We start from the raw sequence: 8,452 nt of genomic DNA, 5'->3' as shown, positions 1-8,452 counted from the left end.
TTTGTGGGTGATAGACTGAAGCATAATCGAGCTTGATGCCCATTTTGCTGCACCACAGTTTTACCTCGTCGGCCGTGAAGTTCATGCCGTTATCAGTGATGATGTTGTGGGGGACGCCGTAACGGTGTACAACCCTGGATATGAAATCTATCACTGGTCCGGATTCGGCTGTTTTAACCGGTTTGGCCTCTATCCATTTGGTGAATTTATCCACCATGACCAATAAGTATTTTTTCTTGTGGCTTCCCCCTTTAAGGGGTCCCAACATGTCAAGCCCCTAGACCGCAAAGGGCCATGTAATGGGGATTGTTTGGAGGGCGGTGGGTGGCATGTGGCTTTGATTTGCAAAGAGTTGGCAACCGGTGCAACGTTGGACCAAGTCCTGTGCATCTGCCCGGGCCGTTGGCCAATAGAATCCTGTACGGAAGGCCTTGCTTACAAGAGCCCGGGCTGCGGCGTGATGACTCCCGAGTCCGGCGTGAATTTCTGCCAAAAGATTCCACCCTTCCTCTTCGGAGATGCACCTTTGAAGGCCTACGGTAGTGCTTTTCTTGTATAATTCTCCCTCATGGACCCTGTAGGCCTTGGATGGCCGCACTATGTAGCGTGCCTCATTTTGGTCCTCCGGAAGTTCCTGTCTAGTTAGGTAGGCCAGGAATGGTTCTGTCCACGGGGCAATAATGGCCATTATTTCGTGGGCTGAAGGTGTTATTTCGGTGGCGGAGCCTCCGATTGTGTCAGACAGTTCGGTATCGGGTATTTTGGTCGAGTCCGGACTGTTGTTACCGGTGTCCCCTTCCCATGCTACGGATGGCTTGAAGAGCCTTTCCAGAAATATGTTGGGGGGACCGCGTCGCGTTTTGCGCCGATGCGGGCGAGTATATCCGCCGCCTGATTGTTTTCCCGAGCCACGTGGTGAAATTCGAGTCCCTCGAACCGAGCTGACATTTTTAGGATGGCATTTTCGGATCCTTGGCGTTGAAATCTCCGTTTATTCGGGATATTGCGAGGTTTGAATCCCCACGCACCTCCAAGCGTTGAATGCCCATGGAGACTACCATCCGAAGACCATGCAACAGAGCTTCGTATTTGGCTGCATTGTTGGAATCTGTATACAATATTTGAAGTATGTACCGAATGGTATCTCCAGTTGGGGACGTCAGGACGACGCCAGCCCCTAGACCGGCCAGCATTTTAGAACCGTCAAAGTGCATGATCCAATTGGAGTATGCGCCGTACTCTTTAGGGAGTTCGGCCTCCGTCCACTCGGCGACGAAGTCGGCCTGTACTTGCGATTTAATGGCTAGGCGAGGTTTGTACGTTATGTCGAATGTGAGGAGCTCAATGTCCCATTTGGAAATCTGGCCCGTAGCATCGCGGTTGTTGATAATATCATTAAGTGGCACTTCCGAGGCTACTGTAATCGAACACTCTTGAAAGTAGTGTCGCAGTTTCCGTGATGCCATGAATATTGCATGTGCTATTTTTTGGTAATGCGGGTACCGTGATTTGCATGGAGTGAGGACAGTGGATACATATTATGCCGGCCTTTGAAGAGGGAATTTGTGTCCATCCGCTTCTCGTTCGACAATGAGCACCGCGCTTACAACTTGATGAGTTGCCGCAATGTACAACATCATTGGTTCACCGATGTTTGGTGCGGCCAGGATTGGGTTGGTTGCCAGAATGGCCTTTATTTCATCCAATCCGGTTGTGGCCGCGTCCGTCCACTCGAAGTGTTCGGTGCGCCGAAGGAGGCGATAAAGGGGTAAAGCCTTTTCTCCCAAGCGGGAGATAAAGCGGCTTAGAGCCACCATGCATCCAGTTAGCTTCTGGATTTGTTTGAGGTCTGTTGGGGTAGCCGACTGTGACAATGCTCGGATTTTGGCCGGATTAGCTTCAATACCTCTACTGGAGACAATGAATTCCAGGAGCTTACAGGCTGGTACGCCGAAAACGCATTTTTCCGGATTGAGCTTGATGTCATATGTTCGGAGGTTGTCGAATGTGAGCCTCAAGTCGTCTATCAAAGAGTCGACGTGTTTGGTTTTGACGACCACATCGTCTACGTATGCCTCTACTGTTCTGCCAATTTGTTTCTCCAGGCATGTCTGAATCATGCGCTGATATGTTGCGCCGGCATTTTTGAGCCCAAAAGGCATTGTGTTGAAACAGAAGGGACCGTATGGTGTGATGAATGCCGTTGCAGCTTGGTCGGACTCCGCCATCTTGATTTGGTGGTAACCGGAATATGCATCGAGGAAACACAATGAATCGTGTCCTGCAGTAGCATAAATGATTTGATCGATGCGTGGGAGGGGGAAGGGATCCTTTGGGCAAGCTTTATTGAGGTCTTTGAAGTCGACACAAAGGCCCCAGGATTTGTCCTTCTTTGGTACCATCATCAGGTTTTCTAGCCAGTCCGGGTGTTTTATTTCTTTGATGAATCCGGCCTCCAATAACTTGGCTAGTTCCTCTCCTATGGCCTGTCTCTTAGGTTCAGAGAAACGCCGAAGAGCCTGCTTGACCGGCTCGAATCCCTTTAGGATATTGAGGCTATGCTCGTCCAGCCTGCGTGGGATTCCTGGCATGTCAGAGGGATGCCAGGCGAATATGTCTCAGTTCTCGCGCAGGAACTCTCGTACTGCGGCGTCCACAGCGGGGCTTAGCTGTGCCCCGATGGAGGCTGTTTTTGTAGGGTCCGTTGGGTGGACTTGGAATTTGACTATTTCATCCGCTGCTTTAAAAGAGGTGGACTTGGATCTCTTGTCGAGTATCACGTCGTCCCTGTCCACAATGGAGCGTAGCGTAGTTAATTCCTCAGCCGAGAGGGCTTCGGATAGTGCCTTGAGGGCCAATGCGGCTGTTTTGTTTTCGGTGCAGAGTGTTGTGTCCCGATCGCTGGCGAGAGTGATGATTCCGTTGGGCCCAGGCATTTTTAGCTTCATGTACCCGTAATGGGGTACGGCTTGGAAGATTGTGAATGCCTCCCGTCCTAAAAGAGTGTGATAACCACTGCTGAATGGGGCCACTTGGAATGTAATTTCTTCGGACCTGTAATTATCCAGCGTGCCAAATACCACATCTAGTGTGATTTTCCCAGCACAGCGTGCTTCCCGACTGGGGATGATTCCTCTAAAGGTTGTGCTACTTTGCTCAATGTGGCTCGAGTCTATTTCCATCTTCTCAAGAGTTTCCTCATAGATAAGGTTTAATCCACTGCCGCCGTCCATGAGTACCTTGGTGAGTCGAAAGCCGTCCACGATTGGACTGAGGACCAGTGTGGCTTGTGCTCGGGCTGTTCGGAATTTAGGTTCGTCACTGGCATTGAAGGTAATATCCGTGTCACTCCATGGATTTATTGCTGCTACGTGGCAGATTTCGGCCATGCCGCGGAGTGTTCGCTTGTGTCTATTATTCAACGCGAAGGTCTCAAAGACCGTTAACACCGTATTGTTGCCCACGGGATGGTGCTCTGTGGTATTTGGGAGAAGTAGATCCTCACCACTTTTGGCCACCTGCCGGAGTATCCAACATGCTCTAAGGCTGTGCGTTGGTATTGTATCTGCTGTACTATGAATTTTGCATGGTCCGTTGAGCCATCCTTCCAGTACGGTTCCTTGCCCCGTAGAGGGTTTTTGCTTTTTGGTAGTTAACCCGGGTGTATTGTGATAATGCACCCTTTTATTTCGGACTGGGCTTGTGTTCAGGGCCAGATTATCCCAAAAGTTTGTTTCGGTTTTCCAGGCACTTTCCATCGCACAGTACTTTCGTACTATGGACACCAAGTCAGCGAAGCGTGTTAACCCACGGAGATTTATGGCGTTAAGGATTCCCTTGTCCGTGCAATTATTGCGGAAAAATAAGATTGTGTCTTCCTCGCATCAGTCCTTAACCTTGTTCATCGCAAGGAGGAATCTGTCCCAGTAGTGATGTACTGTTTCCTGGGGCTCTTGCCTGATTTGGGAAAGGTCGCTTGTGTTTGGGTGGGTGGGTGGAATTGAAACCAAACCCCTACCCGATCTGGGATCCAGGGGCCGAGGAGTTTCCAATTTTTGAAGTGCCGGTTCCGGGATGTTACCCGCTAATCCTGGTCCGCTGCCTGACTCTAAGTTCTGGGATTGGATGTTGTCCTCCCGCGAACAGGCGTCCAGCTCGGAGAGCTCGGGAATCCGGACATATTTGGTCCTCAGTATAGAGGAAAGGTCGCCACATTGTTCCTCCACCACCGCAATATGATGGGTGACCGGTAGAGAGTTAATCTCCCTTTGATCGGGTTTAAGCCCAATCCGATCATAGTCCGTAGCGACTCCCAAGGCGGCGATGCGATCCAAGAGCTCGTTTAAGGAGGAGAGCTCCATTGGATCCATCTGTTCGACGAGTGCCGATTTGACGTGGAGGCTGTTTTCGACTACCCGAGAATTCATCGTTGGTGCGGCGGCCGAACAGGCGGTCATGATGAACCCGCCTAGCCGGAGAGTTTGGCCGACAGCCAAAGCTTCCCCAACAGTAGTACCGTCTTTAAAGACGAGACGATACATCCTTCCTTCTGGCGACGGCACAGAGGAACTCTCAATGAAAGCACCAATGTCGGTGTCAAAACCGGCGGATCTCGTGTAGGGGGTCCCGAACTGTGCGTCTAAGGCGGATGGTAACAGGAGGCAGGGGACACAATGTTTTACCCAGGTTTGGGCCCTCTTGATGGAGGTAAAACCCTACGTCCTGCTTGATTAATATTGATGATATGAGTAGTACAAGAGTAGATCTACCACGAGATCAGAGAGGCTAAACCCTTGAAGCTAGCCTATGGTATGATTGTATGTTGTCCTACAGACTAAAACCCTCCGGTTTATATAGACACCGGAGGGGGCTAGGGTTACACAAGGTCAGTTACAATGGAGGAGATAGACATATCCGCATTGCCTAGCTTGCCTTCCACGCCAAGTAGAGTCCCATCCGGACACGAGACGAAGTCTTCAATCTTGTATCTTCATAGTCCAACAGTCCGGCCAAAGGATATAGTCCGACTGTCCGGAGACCCCCTGAGGGAGTCCTGGATTAGGAGGTGTTCGGATAGCCGGACTATACCTTCAGCCGGATTCCTGGACTATGAAGATACAAGATTGAAGACTCCATCCCGTGTCCGGAAGGGACATTCCTTGGCGTGGAAGGCAAGCTTGGCGATACGGATATGAAGATCTCCTACCATTGTAACCGACTCTATGTAACCCTAACCCTATCCGGTGTCTATATAAACCGGAGGGTTTTAGTCCGTAGGACAACATACACATCAACAGTCATACCATAGGCTAGCTTCTATGTAACGTGTATCCTCATTATCATTGTGGTTTGATGACTTGTTGTATGTAATCAATGGTACATTTGCATATGCGTCCATCAACTCATGCCTGCTAGTGGTGTCCATATGAACAGTGCTAGTGATTTTAGTTGCAAAAATTAGATAGTGCTAGTGATTTGTAGCTGCATATTTTGACAAATCGTAGTGTTACAAGGTTGACAAATGGCAATGTTACTAGATAAAAAAATGTCAATCTTTCCAGTTTCACAAATGGCAACAGACCCAAAATGAAGGGTATGCAAATCTTACCCAATTGTTTGTTCGTGCTTGCACACGGGTCATGCAAAGCAACCATTTGCGTTGAAGGGATGCAGAAATCCTGCTCGGCACATTTTCCCTTGGCTTCCTGGGGAAGCTGTCGGTTTGCATACGGAAGTTCTAACTAAAACGTTTGCGATGAGTGTTTGATATTTAAAAACCATTGATGTTTTTTTCAAAAGAAAATTGTTTGATAAGTTTGTACATTAAGAGAGAAAAACGTAAGTTCGTTCAAACCATATCTTCCATTCAGTCACGCTGCGAATTTATATTCATATGATCGAGAATTCAAGATACAGTATTAAACCCCAAAAAAACTATTTCTGGCGGTGGCGGAGGCGGCGTGCCGCGCCGTCGTTGTCGTTGTCGTCCTCCGGGATGCCGTTGTTGAGGTCTTCAAGGCAGCACAAAATGTTCTTCACTTGTAAATCAAACATCATGTCATCACGCGATCGATGGGCGGGGCGAGGGAGGACGGCAACTGGCGCCGCTGAGAGGTAGCGGTCAACGGCAGCATCCCATGCCGCTTAGGGGGGGCACGCGCACGGGAACAGGCACGGGCGCGGCGGGTGCAGCCAAACGCACGGGGACCGGCGCGATGGTAGGTGGAGGGGCGCGCACGAGCAGGGGCATAGGCGCGACAGGTGCAGCGAAACGCACAGGGGCCGGCGCCACGGTGGGTGGAGGGGCGCGCATGGGCACGAGCACGCGCGCTGGCGCTGTCATGTACATGAGCTCACGCGGGTCCGTGGAGACCTCGCTGACGCCTGCGGCTTCCAGCTCTGCGATAGTGCTCGGCGACCAGTGCGTCAATGCTACGGGGATTGTCGCTGGAGCGGGCGCGGGGATGGGAGCTGGGACGGGAGTGGGAGCAGCAACCGCCGCGGCCAGCTTGTTCTGGGCCATGTCCATGAGGCCCCATTCCTCCTTATTTTCTATCTCCTCTGGCTCAGAGTCGACTTCACCAAACTTGAAGACTAGTGGCAGATGATCATTCTGCGCCATGGCGTTGGTGGAGGTCTACGGGAGGGAGGGGAATGGGAGGCAAACAGTAAGGCCGGCCGTATTAAACGTCGGCTCGGGCGCCATTAATGGAGAGGAAGGCGGGTGGCCATGGAAGTCCAAGGGCCACCATTCCCTGTGAGCCTGTGCAGCGTACAACTCGCACGCTTCCCGGTGAGACTGTGCATTGGAGGACAGCATGCACGCTTCTTGGTCAGCCTGCGCACCGGACTATGCTCGCACGCCTCCCATTCAGTCACGATCAAGTAGCTGTCCGCATGGCACCTCCTACAACCATTAAAACCAAGACATGTGGGGTCACGTGAATGGTTAACAGAACGCACACGGTTTGTATTATACAAACGTTTGTGATATTAAAGTGGCAGCTATTTTTTCAAATGCCTTTGTTGGTTTTCATTATTCGAGTGTGCCATCTCCCAAAATGGACATGAAAAATGCCACAACATGTCGGGTGCCATTCCATGATAGCATGCCAAGTTTCTTAAATTTCAGACAAGTTTTAGATTTACTAGGATTTAAAAACTAGGCATCTCAATGGTTTACCGGCAATCAACGGTGCCCTAGTGTTTGAAATTCATTCCCATTTCTTGCATGGATCCTAAGCATGCACCCAAGGACACAGATTTGATTTTTCAACCAATTTATATGCAATGGAGCATGTGCATGTAGTTCAAATTTGAATTATGCACATAAATGCATAAAAATGTCCAAACGAACCCCGAAAAATCCCAAAAATTGACACAACACTCCTGTTGTTCTATGTTGACACGAGAAAATTTTTGAAAGCAATAAGAGAGGCAATGGATATCGTTTCGTCCCCAAAGGTGGGGCGTTCCCTACGAAAAACCATCATGCTTGTTGTGAGAAGATCTGGTTTGTGAGAAGCATATACCCGAACCTGCCCCAAATGGGAAAAAAAATTAACAAGGTATGTTGATGCTGCTCCATGATAGCATGCCAAGTTTCATGAATTTCTCACGAGTTTTGGATTTACTAGAATTTCAAAACCAAGCATCTCAACATTTTCCGGCAATCAACAATGCCCTGGTGTTTGAATTTCATTCCCATCTCTTGCATGGGACCTAGAAATTCACCCAAGGACACAGATTAGATTTTTCAACCAACCTTAGTGCACTGGAGCATGTGCTTCTAGTTCAAATTTGAATTATGCACATAAAATGCCTAGAAAACCCAGTTAATGCCTAAAATTGTCCAAACGAACCCTGAAAAATCACAAAAATTGATACAACACTCCTGTTGTTCTATGTTGACAATAGAAAATTTTTGAAAGCAATAAGAGGCAATGGATATAGTTTCGTCCCCTAAGGTGGGACGCTACCTATCGAAACCATCATGCTTGTTGTGAGGAGCTCTGGTTTGTGAGAAGCTTATACCCGAACCTACCCCAAATGGGACAAATTTTTTACCATAGCATGTTGATGCCACTCCATGATAGCATGCCAAGTTTCATGAATTTCAGACGAGTTTTGGACTTACTATAATTTAAAAACCAGGCATCTCAACATTTTGCCGGCAATCAATAGTGCCCCGATGTTTGAATTTCATTCCCATCTCTTGCATGGGACCTAGAAATTCACCCAAGGACACTGAGGGAGTCCTGGATTAGGGGGTGTTCGGATAGCTGGACTATACCTTCAGCCGGACTCCTGGACTATGAAGATGCAATATTGAAGACTGTGTCCCGTGTCCGGAAGGGACTTTTCCTTGGCGTGGAAGGCAAGCTTGACGATACGGATATGCAGATCTCCTACCATTGTAACCGACTCTATGTAACCCTAACCCTATCCGGTG

The sequence above is a fragment of the Triticum urartu genome, chromosome 4A (assembly GCF_056163025.1).
Source record: "Triticum urartu cultivar PI428250 chromosome 4A, HENAU_Tu73, whole genome shotgun sequence".
Classification (NCBI taxonomy): Eukaryota; Viridiplantae; Streptophyta; class Magnoliopsida; order Poales; family Poaceae; genus Triticum; species Triticum urartu.
This window is presented reverse-complemented; position numbering follows the sequence as displayed.